Below are 13,146 nucleotides of genomic sequence, written 5' to 3'. Positions count from 1 at the left end.
GGTTGTCTAGGCGGAAGGCGCTGTCTGGATCGGGGATCTCTGTGTGCGTTCGAATACGGGTATCGATCAGCTGATCAAGCAGATAGACCTTCGTCTAGGCGACGAGAGAGTGCATCGATACGAGCCTCTAAACTGCAGGCGATTGCAGGTGCATCGATTTCATTTACGGCGTAAATGGCATTGGTGGGTGCTTCGAGTATCTTATCGGCCACGTTGGCCTGGTCGTCAAGCGATGCTGATGGCATAGCGGCGATGATAGAACGGACGGTGGTCGGTAGAGCGCGTAACCAAATGTTGCACAGGACACTATCGGAGCAGCCTTCTCCTGCCATTCTGCGCATCTCGGAAAGAAGCACACTCGGCTTCCGATCGCCTAGCGCGACGCCGGAGAGTAAGCTTGTGAGGCGTTGGTTTTCCGACGGCAGATAAAAGTCAATTACCGATTTTTTTATGGTAGCATATCGATCAGCCAAGGTCGACTTGTTACATTTGGATATTGGGTAATGGAAAAATTTTGCGCGGGTGTTAAGTGCTACTATCACCGCGTTAAATTTGTGCTTGTCCGAAATCACACTATTCACACAGAATGCCGCTTCTAAGCACACGAACCACGTTTCCACTTCCACGGATTTTTGCCACTGATTTTGTTTCTGCGTTTTGGTTTTTGGTTCCCGCGTCTTCCTGCTTGGTCATCTTTCCTGGTTCGGGATCCGTCATCGTGTCGAAGGTTTAACACTCGCGTTCACTAAGTGGATTAATAAAACACGTGGTACACGCGACGCGAGAGGTTTGCGATTTGTGCGGAAATGAATTACGCAACGGTGAATTACACGATTTTACACGGATGTAAAACTACGCGACGAAAAATTACACGATTGTAATTTTTGCAGTCGAAACTTAAACTTTTCGAGTTTTCGCGTTTGGGGTCACCAGGATAAGAATTTACCTATGTTCGGATTTGGAGAAGAATACTTAACACGTCCGGTTGGGTTCGCGGTTACAATGGTAGAGAGCGTTTTATTGCGCCTAAAGCGTTCAGGTTAACATTGGTTAACATTTAGGATACCCGAATAGGGATATCCGAACTTATGCGGCTTATGCTGCGGCGTTTGTTTCGAGAGAGATTGCGTGCGAGATTGCGTGATAGTCTCACCACAGACTCAACTGACGGAATTATACCGACGCACAAATTAAAATGTGCTAACTGCGGAGGAAACCATACTGCGAATTACTTTGGATGCCCGATTCGCATGAATAAAACAGCTGCTGAAAAATCACAGACTAGACCAAAGGCACAAAAACTGGTACCCTTTTTAAATAGTAAATTCCTATATCTCCCATCAAAACAAACTTCCATAATAAACACACCTAACACAAATACTAACATGACAATAACGCAGCGATCTTCATATACCTCCTATGCCAAAGCGACAGCAAGTAATCAAAATTATCTTTTCTACTCGGAGGAAATAATTGAAATAATTGAAAAAAAAACCTTCTCAAGCATGAGGAACTGCAAAAATAAAGAAGACCAAATAATGGTGGTTTTCAAAATTGTACAAAAATACTGCTTTCCGTGAAGGCAGGCGGTAACAGTTTTGTAGTTTCATACTGGAATGCAAATAGCATTACTAACAAAAAAAATGAACTTTCTAATTACTTACAAAAAAACACAACATTGATATCATGACCGTCTGTGAAACGTTCCTCAAACCCGAACAAGCATTTAGTGTGGCTAATTACATAACATACAGAATTGACAGAATACATACTGCAAAAGGATGGATACTGATACTTGTCAAAAGCAACATAGGGCATAAGCTACTACCCTCATTTAACTTAAGGGTACTGGAAGCCATAGGCATTCAAGTTCGATCTGACAATAGTCCTATAACCATTATTGGAGTATACCACTCTGGCGCTAATACCGACTCGGTAAAGTTCAAAAGTGACTTCCAAGCTCTTACAAATATTAATAATAGTTTTTTTTTTATTTGAGGAGATCTCAATGCACGACACAGGATGTGGAATTATGTATCCTCAAACCAAGCAGGAAAAATCCTCTTTGATGAATTGCAAAAAGGAATATTTTCTATATACCACCCAAATACACCAACATATTTTCCAGTAACTCCAAGTGCAACCTATCAACAATAGACATAATAGTTACCAATAATTAACATAGTTTATCAGATCCCCTAACATCGATTGATTTTACTTCAGACCATTTACCAGTCAGATTTAATATTGAAAATCTCTCACCTACTCTTAAACCCAAAGGACTAAGATTCGATTATTCTAATGCCAATTGGGATATATTCAAAAACCATCTGAAAAACACAATCCAGACAATGGAAGTCAATATAAGTAACATAAACAACCATGAATGTGGATGTGTAAGAAAATTTAAATAAATACTCCCCACTATTCCCTTCAACATTACATGAATAAATTGATAATTTGCTTGATAAAATTACGAAGGGAATTAACAGAGCGCATGATCTTGCTGTACCAAAAAGACTTCCAGGAAAGTATAACATAATGGTACCTGATACGATCCTTAGTCTCATTAAAAAGCGTAATATGTAATGGAAAAAAACAGCACGCAAGAAAACGATTCGTATTACGATTCGATTCGGATATTACGCTTTTTAGCAAAGCAAATCGCACAGTAGAAACCTTTCTCAATCATCCTATTCCGAACCTTAGTCCCAGAGAACTTATTAAACCTAAAGAAATTATAAACATCATCAAAAATTTCAAACTAAAGAAATCTACTGGTCTAGACCAAATAAATAATAGAGCCATTAAAAATCTCCCGAATAATGTAATTGTTTTTATAACTTTAATCTTCAATAGTTGTCTCAAACTGGGATATTTCCCAACAAAGTGGAAAATGTCTAAAGTTGTTGCAATTGCAAAACCAGGAAAGGATGGTAGCCTAGCTGCCAATTACCGACCTATAAGTCTTCTTATAAAAAAACAACTAAACAGGCGTAAAAATGACATAATTTTAAACACTAATTAGAAAAAATCTACAGGATTAGTACTATTAGATTCAGAAGAAGCTTTTGACACTATCAGGCATAACGCTCTGGTTTATAAATTAATTTAATCTAAATTTTCTAAATATATTATTCGTATCAGTAAAAGTTTCTTACCTAAAAGGAAAAATGCTGTCCATATTTCAAATAGCACCTCAGATCCATACACCCCGGTAGCCGGTGTGCCGCAAGGAAGCGTACTATCGCCTATTTTGTTCAACGTTTACATGTCTGACACACCAAAAATGAAAAACTGCAATATTTGTATGCCAATGATGTGGCAATCGGTTCATTAGGAAAAAGAGCCAAAACAATAATTAGGACACCTAATTCCGCTTCAAAGGTACTCAAAATACTGTTAAAAGTGGAAACTAAAACTTAATGGGGACAAATCGGAAGCTATATTTTTCACTCGTTTCCGCAAGAATCATAAAATTCAAAATACACAACTATTATTTATTTATTTATTTATTCCATGATGACGGTGTTTGCCGTGCCAACAACAAAGTGTTGAGTTTTTACAAATATTTCAAATTTTACAAGGCATTTCCTCCTTGCGAATTGCCTTATCCCGGGCATACTCGGTTGGATTGGTTATTGGTGTATGGTGGATGTTGGTTTTGTGTCGTTTTGGGTTTTGTACTATTGTTGTTGCTCGATTTGTTTGTCCTATTGTTTTGTGAGATGGTCTAGGTCCGATGATGTTATTGTGGTTATTGTTGTGGTTGTGGAGCTATTGCTTGTGGTGTGGCTCATGTGCTATGGCGTCGGTCTTTACGGGAACAACCGCCTGTGTTCGACATTTTCCGACTGGACGGGACATTATTCGACGGGCCATGACGTGACTGAAACAAAACAAACAAATGTACACAGACTGGACGATACAAAACACCCTGTCTAGTCTGCCTCCCTTTTGCGGCTATGGTATTGTCCTCAAAGGCGACTGTTTCCTCAACGGTTTAAAAATGGCACTGCAAAAAACATTAATTCACAAGGACAACGACAACGAATAACAAAGGATGGGGAGCGAAAGGATACACGGGGAAATAAGGATGTATCCGGGATTCTACCGCTGGATTCGACTGCTCCTATCAAGGAGGGTCTGGCGGTTTCGAATTCCACTCAGTACCATAAAAGATGGTCCATATCATGGAATCCGACCCCACAGCCACACACTTTTGTATCTGCCAGATTGATACGCTGTAGATGTGCATCCAATGCGAAATGATTCGACATGAGTCGGGACATCATTCGAATGAACGCACGATCGACAGGGAGCCCACCGAACCAAGGTCGCAGGGACACTTGCGGAGAGACCGCCACATAAAAGGAATCGCCCGAGTTCATTCGCCTCCCACATGCTCTGCCAACGAGACAGGAAAAGTTGCTGTGGAGTGCGTAAGAACTCATGGAAAGAGATGGATCGGTCGTAAAAAACGCCTTCTCTGACGCCTGTTTTGGCCAGTGAATCTGTCTTCTCATTGCCGGGAATTCCACAGTGAGCAGGGACCCAGATTAGCGATATTCTGAACGCCTTGTTAAACATTGAGCCGAGCAATTCAACAATTTTTACTACAAAATAGTCTTGGCTCTTAACAGTCCTTGGAGTTTTCAGTGCTTCAATTGCACTAGGGCTATCTGTAAATATGTAGTACTGATCCGGGGGACTCGCTGCTATTAACACAAAAATGTTCACAAAAATGCCCGGTACGATTCTCGGACGAAGATCAAGAGGAATGATCTTGATCTCCTCGCGAGGAGTCTGTACTAACAATGGAACTGTAGCACTCAGGAAGGGCAGCACGGTTTACTGCTTGTGGGGCGCTAGGATTGACTTGTAGAGCAACAAAATCATTATAAATTTTAATGATTTTGCTCTTAGAACCTGTCTCTATAAGCGCTTTAAAATTGTCTATGATCAAGGGATTTGATACTGAAGAACGTACTAGAAGGCGAAGCGACAGCATTTCAAAACGTAATCTCAATGGTATCACTCCGGCCATCACTTTTAGGGACATGTTGTGCGTAGATTTCATGCTCCCTAGTGCGATTCTAAGACTACGACACTGTAATCTCTCCAACTTAAGGAGCTGCGTATTGGATGCCCAATGGAAGCATATGCTTCCATATTCCAATACGGAGAGTACCGTAGTCTTATACAGACGCAGGACATGGGGTGATGGGTGTTCGCCCCTTCAAAACCCTGTGACTGTCCTTAGAAAGTTGATTCTTTTTGAACATTTTTTAATCAACTGGGTGATATACATGGTGATATGCAAGGTATCGATAATTGTCGATGATTGATAACTTTTCCCCATATAAAAAGACATCAATGTTAGGTTCATATAGTCCTTTCTCCCTGTTTTTTCCGTGTCGCAAAAAGGAGAAAAGGCTACCATTTCTGTTTTCGTTGGAGAGAACTTGATACCAAGATTATCGGACCACTCGGCAAGGTTATCCAGAATGGTTTGTAAAGCTTGTTGTATTTCGTCGGCGTCTCTGCTAGCGACTGAAATGACGCTGTCGTCTGCCAATTGTCTAATACTAATCTAATACTAATACTAATATCTAATACCAATTGTCTAATAATAAGCAGTTGGGTGCTAGACAAGAATCTATTTCACTCATATAAAAACTATATAGCAGGGGGCTCAGACAGGACCCTTGTGCAAGTCCATGATAGCGGGTTCCTTTCAATTGAACGTGACCAATTGAAAGACGTGACCGTGTAAAAATTCATAGCTTTTTCCGCCAAAAGATTGAATAAGAAATTATTCATTTTAGGTCCCAGCCCGGCGGTTTGCAGTTTTTGGCTCAGTTTGTGTGGAGAAACTGCAGTCAAACGCCCCCTGTATACCTATAAAAAAATAGAGCCCATGTTTTGCTTGCAAGCACGAGCAAGTTCAATTTCTGTTACCAGCAGCGCTAAACAGTCATTGGTACCCTTAGCTTTACGGAAACCAAACTGGGTACTTGAGAGAAGGTTGTTGGATTCCAACCATTCTTCTAGCCGGAAAAGAATCATTCTTTTTAGAAGTTTCCTCAGACACGACAACAGGGATATCGGACGATATGAGTCTTGTCTTGATGGTGGTTTGTCAGGCTTCAAATTAGTGACAATTTTCACTTCTCTCCATTCTTGCGGGACGATGTTGAGTTCTGTTGTGTCTACTGTGATGCGTACTCTTTGACTCTCCGTATGCGACTGTTTATTCTTACCATATAGATACATATAATCTCTTACTACTACTTAAACCTACATACGCACTATTTGTACCTTACACATTTACAACTCTACATTCTCCCCCTTAAACGAAGTTTATTATCTAATCCTGTTACATCTCCCCCTTAACGAAGTTTACTTATCTTGGGTATTTAAAACGGGGTTGTCCTTCTAGTCTTTTTGATCTACGCACTGGTGGTGGACTCGACTCACTTTTTTTTCTTTTGTACGACCAGTTTTTTGTTGGCAATGCCCTAGTTATCATCGACTTATCGTGTAATATTTTTCTTCTTAATTGATTCTTATGTACTCTTCGTATTATCCCATTTATGCTTATTAAATATATGACTTCACTTAATCGCTTTTCACTACCGCTGGAATCCATCTTAAAATTTCTTTGAAATGGTTCCTATAATATACCTCCTATAATACCCTCTTCTTCATAAAATTCCTCTCCCACATTTTTGTTCATAATAATTTCCCTTTGTTCCTTGCAATTTTCCTGACTGACTCTTTTGTGTGCTATTGTTGGATTAATTTTTGAGATTAAGGTATGTGGCACATAACAAAATATATTTTCTGATGGTGTGACTTTTGTTACTGTACATGGGTTGTTTCTATAACTTATCAAAAACTGGTTAATTTTTCTCTGTAGATTTAATATTTTGAATCTTGTATCTAACAGATATTTCTTCAAAGAATCCTTCACCGTTCTCACCGCCCTTTCAGCTAATCCATTGGATTGTGGGTGATATGGTGGAGATTTGCTGACCTTAATACGTTTTGACTTTAAAAATATGACAAATTTTTCTGAGTTGAAGGGAGGTCCGTTATCTGACACTATTTCTTCTGGCATTCCGAAACATGCGAAGAATGTTTCTAAAACTTCTACGACATACTCTGCTTTTATACTTTTCATAATTTTGACTTCAATGAATTTCGAGAAACTATCTATAATTATCATTAACGTACTATTCTCGAAATAACAAAAATCTATATGTATCCTCTCAAAAGGACGTAGACTTTTTGGCCATTTTGTTGAAACCAATTCCTTAGGTATGACTTGTCTAGACTGGCATATTTGACAACATCTAATTGCGTTATAAAAATCCTTGTCCATGCTTTTCCACCATACTAATTTTCTTGCTGCCATTTTCATCCTCACTAGGCCATCATGATTTATGTGGAACAATTTTACTATTTCCTCTTTTAGTTTTTCAGGTATTATCACTCTATCATTGAATAGAAGTATTCCATTTTCGATTCCCAAGTTATTTTTGACTTTGGTATAATCTTTTAAAGGACCTGACTCCGCATTTTTTGACCAACCGCATTTTACCTTCTCATACACTTGTTTCAATAGTACATCGTTCTTCTGGTACTTTTTATCATTTCAATGTCCATAATTTCATTTGACGATAATACGTTAAGTGACACTTCAACCTCTTCTACAAATGACTCTTCTGCTAATGTTAACCTGCTCATAGCGTCTACATGACCCATATTTTTCCCAGGCCTATGCTCAATCACATATTCGTAGTTTGCTAAAATTAACGCCCAACGGCTTAATCTAGCCACTGCAATTGATGACGTTGCGTTGGCTTAAATATTTCCTTTACTCCTGCATTATCCGTTACTAGTTTGAACCTTACTCCGTAAATATATTTGTGGAATTTTTGCACTCCGTAAATAACTGCTAACGCTTCTTTTTGCACTTGGGCATAGTTTTTTTTGAGCTTGTGTTAGAGTCGCTGACGCAAAATAGATTGGCTTCTCTTGCCCTTCCACTTCATGCGATAATACTGCACCTACCTCATAGGGACTAGCATCTACCGTCAATATTATCGGTTTCTTGGAATCGTACGGTTCTAATATGTGATTTGCCTTTAGCAGTGATTTTGTCTTATCGAAAGACACCTAACATTCTTTGGACCATATAAATCTCACATTTTTTCGTAACAATTTGTGTAATGGTCTTAATACATTTGCTAAATCTGGTAGGAACCTTCCGTAATAATTTAGCATGCCTAAATATGCTTGTAGCTGCATTACATTTTCTGGTGCTGGAGCATTATCTATAGCTTTAACTTTCTCTAAGTTTGGCGTGATTCCATTTTGCGTTATCACGTAACCCAAGTATTCTATTTTCGTTTTGAAAAACTCTGATTTTTTTCATTTATCTTGACTTTGTGTTTTTCTAACCTCGCCAACACTTCCATCAGATGCTCCATACATTCTGTTTTCGTTTTCCCTCCTACTAAAATATCATCCATGTATGCTATACCTGGTGTTCGAATTAGTATTTGGTCTAGTATTGATTGGAATATAGCTGGTGCTGATTGTACTCCGAAAGGCATCCTCGTGTGCTTATATAATCCTTTGTGTGTGTTTATTGTACAAATATCTTGTGCATTTTTTGATAATTTTACTTGTAAGTATGCTCCGGTAAGATCTATCTTACAAAATATTTTCCAGTTTGCTATCTTGGCCAATATATCATCTATTTTAGGCAATGGGTAGTGTTCAACGGACAGGTATCGGTTTATTGTCACTTTTCCGTCAACTAAAATTAGTAAATTCTAAAATTCCTAAATTCCCATCTTTCACTAAATTCTCTAGGTTTTCTTCTACTTTTGCCACAAGAGCGAACGGCACCGTATATGCCTTATGGAATATTGGTGTGTAGTTCGGTTTTAATATCAAATTTGCTTCGAAATCTTCAATCGTTTCTTTATGATTTCCATCAATTAAACTAGGAAACTTGAGAAGCGGCCCGGTGGCATGATGGTAGCGGCGCCGGTCTTCACACGAACGGACCGGACCAAAATCCCATCCGGGCCAATCCCCCGTAGCAAGGACTGACTATCCGGCTACGTGGTAAAATAAGTCGATACGGCCAGGCCGTTCCAACGAAAAAAAAAAAAAAAACTAGGAAACTTCACTCTCAATTCTTCATCCCAATTCATTTCTTCCATTTGGTTTAACTTAAACGTTTTTCTCCATTCCGGGAATAACACATCTAATCCATCTCGTCCTAATAACGCACTTCCTTTTTCTCCAGTAGGGATTATGACGATTTGCAGTGAAACCGTTTTATTTTTCCGTGTCGCTTCTACACACATTTTACCCACAGGGATTAACCTTTCTCCAGACGCCGTTATAAAACTTAGTTGTGTTGGTTCTAACTTAAAATTGTTGAATTTTTTAATGTATATATCCTCTGGTAACACAGTAGTACACGCACCGCAATCAATTTCGAATACTACATCTATACCATTAACGTTCAGTACACACTCTTCAGGTTCACTTAAATTATTTTCATTTGATATGTGTGCGAGCGGTATCTCTCTATCGTGCGTTTTCAAACTTTGTACTCTTATTCTTCTACTCCTGCAACACGACGACACATGCCCTATATTCTTACATGTAAAACACTGCCACGATCGCGCTGGACATGTCTGTGGATTGTGTAATCTTCCACACCGGTAACACTTTCTGTCGCTTGCATGCACGTTGATTTGCTTGTGTGGATGGTAACTGCTCCCGTCGTATTTTTAGTGCTGCGTACCGACGCTACTTTTTGGCGCGTGCCTAATTACCGCCATTTCTCTAGACTGTCCTTTTACCACGAAAGCCTCATTCTGTTCATCCGCTGCTTCCCACGTTCTTGCGACACTTTCCGCTTGCTCGAACGACAGATCCGGCTCTCTTAATAAACGCTTCCTCAGACCATCGTCCCGTACACCGGTCACCAATTGATCACGCAACATTTCCGACAAAAACGATTGGAACTTGCACGTTTGTGCGTTAGCCTTCAATTCCATTATATATTCAGCAATGGAATGTTCCTTTTGCATACAATGTCTGAAATTGTAACGCTCTGCTACTACGTTCACTTTCTGCTCCAATTGTTCTTTAAGCTTTATACACAGCTTTTCATAGTTACACAGTTTCGGTTCTTCAGGTGACAACATCTTCGATATAAGACTGTATAGTGATGCTCCTCCTAGCGTTAACAGCATCACAGTTTTTTTTTGACACCTCTATCTCGTTCACTTGAAAAAAAATATCCATTCTTTCCAAGTATTCGCGTATACTTTCCGCCATGACAAAGGGTTCTATTTCCCCGATTAATGATATTTTCGACTATTTCGACTCTTGACTTTTGCACACGGATCCAATTATCCTCGTCGCCAACTGTTGTGTCTACTGTGATGCGTACTCTTTGACTCTCCGTATGCGACTGTTTATTCTTACCATATAGATACATATAATCTCTTACTACTACTTAAACCTACATACGCACTATTTGTACCTTACACATTAACAACTCTACAAGTTCCAACATATTGTTAAAGATTCTCAACAGTCGTTTCTTGCCCATGTCTGGTAAGTTTTGAAGCAGTTTGGTACTAACCTGATCCAGACCTGGGGTCGAATTTTTGCATGAAAGAAGAGCCAGGGATAGCTCCACCATGGTGAATGGTAAGTCCAAAATTGGGTTACTACCAGGCGCATCTTGAGTGAAGTTTTGCGCTAGAACGAAATCGGGGCAAAACTTGTGAGCCAACTCGTTAAGTTACATTTGACGGGAATCCTATTAACAGGACAGCCTCCCTTGATATAGGAAATTTCTATCGGCAAGTGATCACTTCCGAGTAACCTCACAGGAGGCACCAGCAAAGCTGTAGGCACACTGAGCGCGAAATGCGTTTAGACAGTAATTTCTTTATTATAACACTAATTAACGCCAATAGAGAATGATGAATAATGAAATAGGGAAAATTAAATGAAATTAAAAAATAACTTCAGAAAAGGTCCGCCTTCGCTAGCCTGGCTCCTGTGTCCTAACCTGTACTAACCTTTTTTTACGCAACCGCGTGCGGCTACGCATTTACTCTCTCTTCCTCTTTCTCTCTCGCTGTTCTCTACGCACTCTTTATCCGGGCGACTGTCGGATCCTTTATTTCCGACGACCGATTTCGCCCCGTTGCAGGGTTCGCATTCGTGTAAACCATAACAGTCCTGGATGACCTTCCAACAAAAATCCAGGGCCATAGCTGATGTACATAATAGAGACGGATCCAGTGCACTTGCTCTACTTTTAGGCGTCCGCATCCTAGTTGCCTCTCCTGAGTTTAGGATTAAAAACGCAAACCGGTCCCAGAACTCTCGAATGATGGGAGCGCGAATATTATCTTTATCATTCCCCTATTCGATTCCATGGAAGTTAAAATCTCCCAGGATCAAAAGCGGTCCAAGCTAGTCCGTTGTAAAATTTCCAAGATCCTTTTTGATCTTTTCAATTTTTTTCTTTTTCACTATTGGCTGTCGGGAGGATATAAACAGATGCAATTGTCACGTGAAGATCGCCAAGTTTAGCCTTTATTGTGACAGTTTCAATGGATTCTTGTCTTGGGGTTGGTATTCTGGAGAAGCTGTGGCTCTTTCCTATACCAATCAATACCCCCCCACCCCTAGAGATTCGATCTTCACGGATTATGTAATATCCCGGGAAAGTAAGCGTAATGTCTTCCGATTGCCAGGTTTCACAGAGAACAAACACATCACAATTGTGTTCACCCACTAATGCTTTAAAAGAATTTAATTTTCCCAACAAACTTCTGCAGTTCCATTGAATGATGGTAGCCATTGGAAGACTAGTCGTCCAGGCGGATCATCATACTCAAGCACGGCCAAGCTCGGGAAGTTTCTTGGCTCTTTTGAGAAAGCCGGAAAAGCAACTTTAACTTTGCAAGCTTTGCAAAGGAACCTCGGACCGAGCGGATCGCTTTGTCTTGGATTTCCTAGGATGAGGATCAGGGGTGGAAGGAGCAGCGTCTCGTGTTGGATTGACGGGAAGGGGGATTTCGTTTTTACCAAGACGCTGTGTTGCCAAGGGTTTCCTTTTTGATTTTAAAACCTTCCGTTGCATTTTTTTGCAGCACTCTTCGGTTCTTTACTAGTCTCATGACCCCTCTGGGACACGGCAGCATCTCCGAACATCCACGGAGGCAGAATAAAAAAAACAATAAGCACGGTTGTATCGTTCTTACCTGTAACAAGCTAAATTTTACACTAATGCTACGTGCCCGTTTTGTCACCGGTCCATATAAAAACTCCAACAATAGACCTGCAACAACATCAAGAGCCCAGCATCACATCACAAACCGTCACAACAACCACTATCGATACCAACCAATCAACCAGCATCAGCATCACCATAAACGAGCCCATCACCGCCATCATAATCGCCACCACCACCCCTGCCTCAACCCGAAATACCACCACTTAATCCGCATATAGTCTCAATAGCCACAATAGCAGACATCACATCACCATCCGCCACTCCAATCCATAGTTATAAGTTAGTTTATAAGACAACCGAGCAAGCGCGGGATAAGGCTCATAACTGGGAGGAAATGCCCGTAGCTGTTAAATTTCGGCAAACTATGTCGAGCCTTTGGCCGTCATAATGTAAATAAATAAAAAAAAATCTTATACCTAATATTGTTCAACTAATGCGTACAACAGCGCATGCTGTAATACGCATGTAACCTTTTGTAACATGTAACATGTAATTCAATGTAACATTTTTTTATCAGCATATCAGCCAGAAATAGCAGGCCTCTAGACCGCGTGAGGTTGTTGTGTCAAGGATGAAGAAGAAGAATTTTTGTAACACCTATCAAGTTCATCGCAGTTCTAAGTTATATCTTCCATCTCTGTACCATTATCCGGCAAGTTACAAACTCGTGCTCAATGTTCACTATCGTTAGATCACACGTTGCACAATTCCATTTGCGGATTCCTAGCCTGTGTAGATTTTCTTTTGTTAAAACCTTTTCATTCGCCATCACGTATTGCATTGATTTTTCT

At 40.0% G+C, this 13,146-nt stretch overlaps 1 pseudogene; it reads right to left on the bottom strand.

Moving 5' to 3' along the window:
* Positions 1–1,499: 1,499 nt before the first annotated feature.
* On the bottom strand, positions 1,500–10,374 carry LOC128711125 (uncharacterized; annotated as a pseudogene).
* Between the last annotated feature and the right edge of the window lie 2,772 nt (positions 10,375–13,146).

The sequence above is a fragment of the Anopheles marshallii genome, chromosome X, assembly GCF_943734725.1.
Source record: "Anopheles marshallii chromosome X, idAnoMarsDA_429_01, whole genome shotgun sequence".
NCBI lineage: Eukaryota > Metazoa > Arthropoda > Insecta > Diptera > Culicidae > Anopheles > Anopheles marshallii.
The sequence above is the reverse complement of the archived record's forward strand: the minus strand, read 5'-3'. Positions and strand labels throughout refer to the sequence as shown.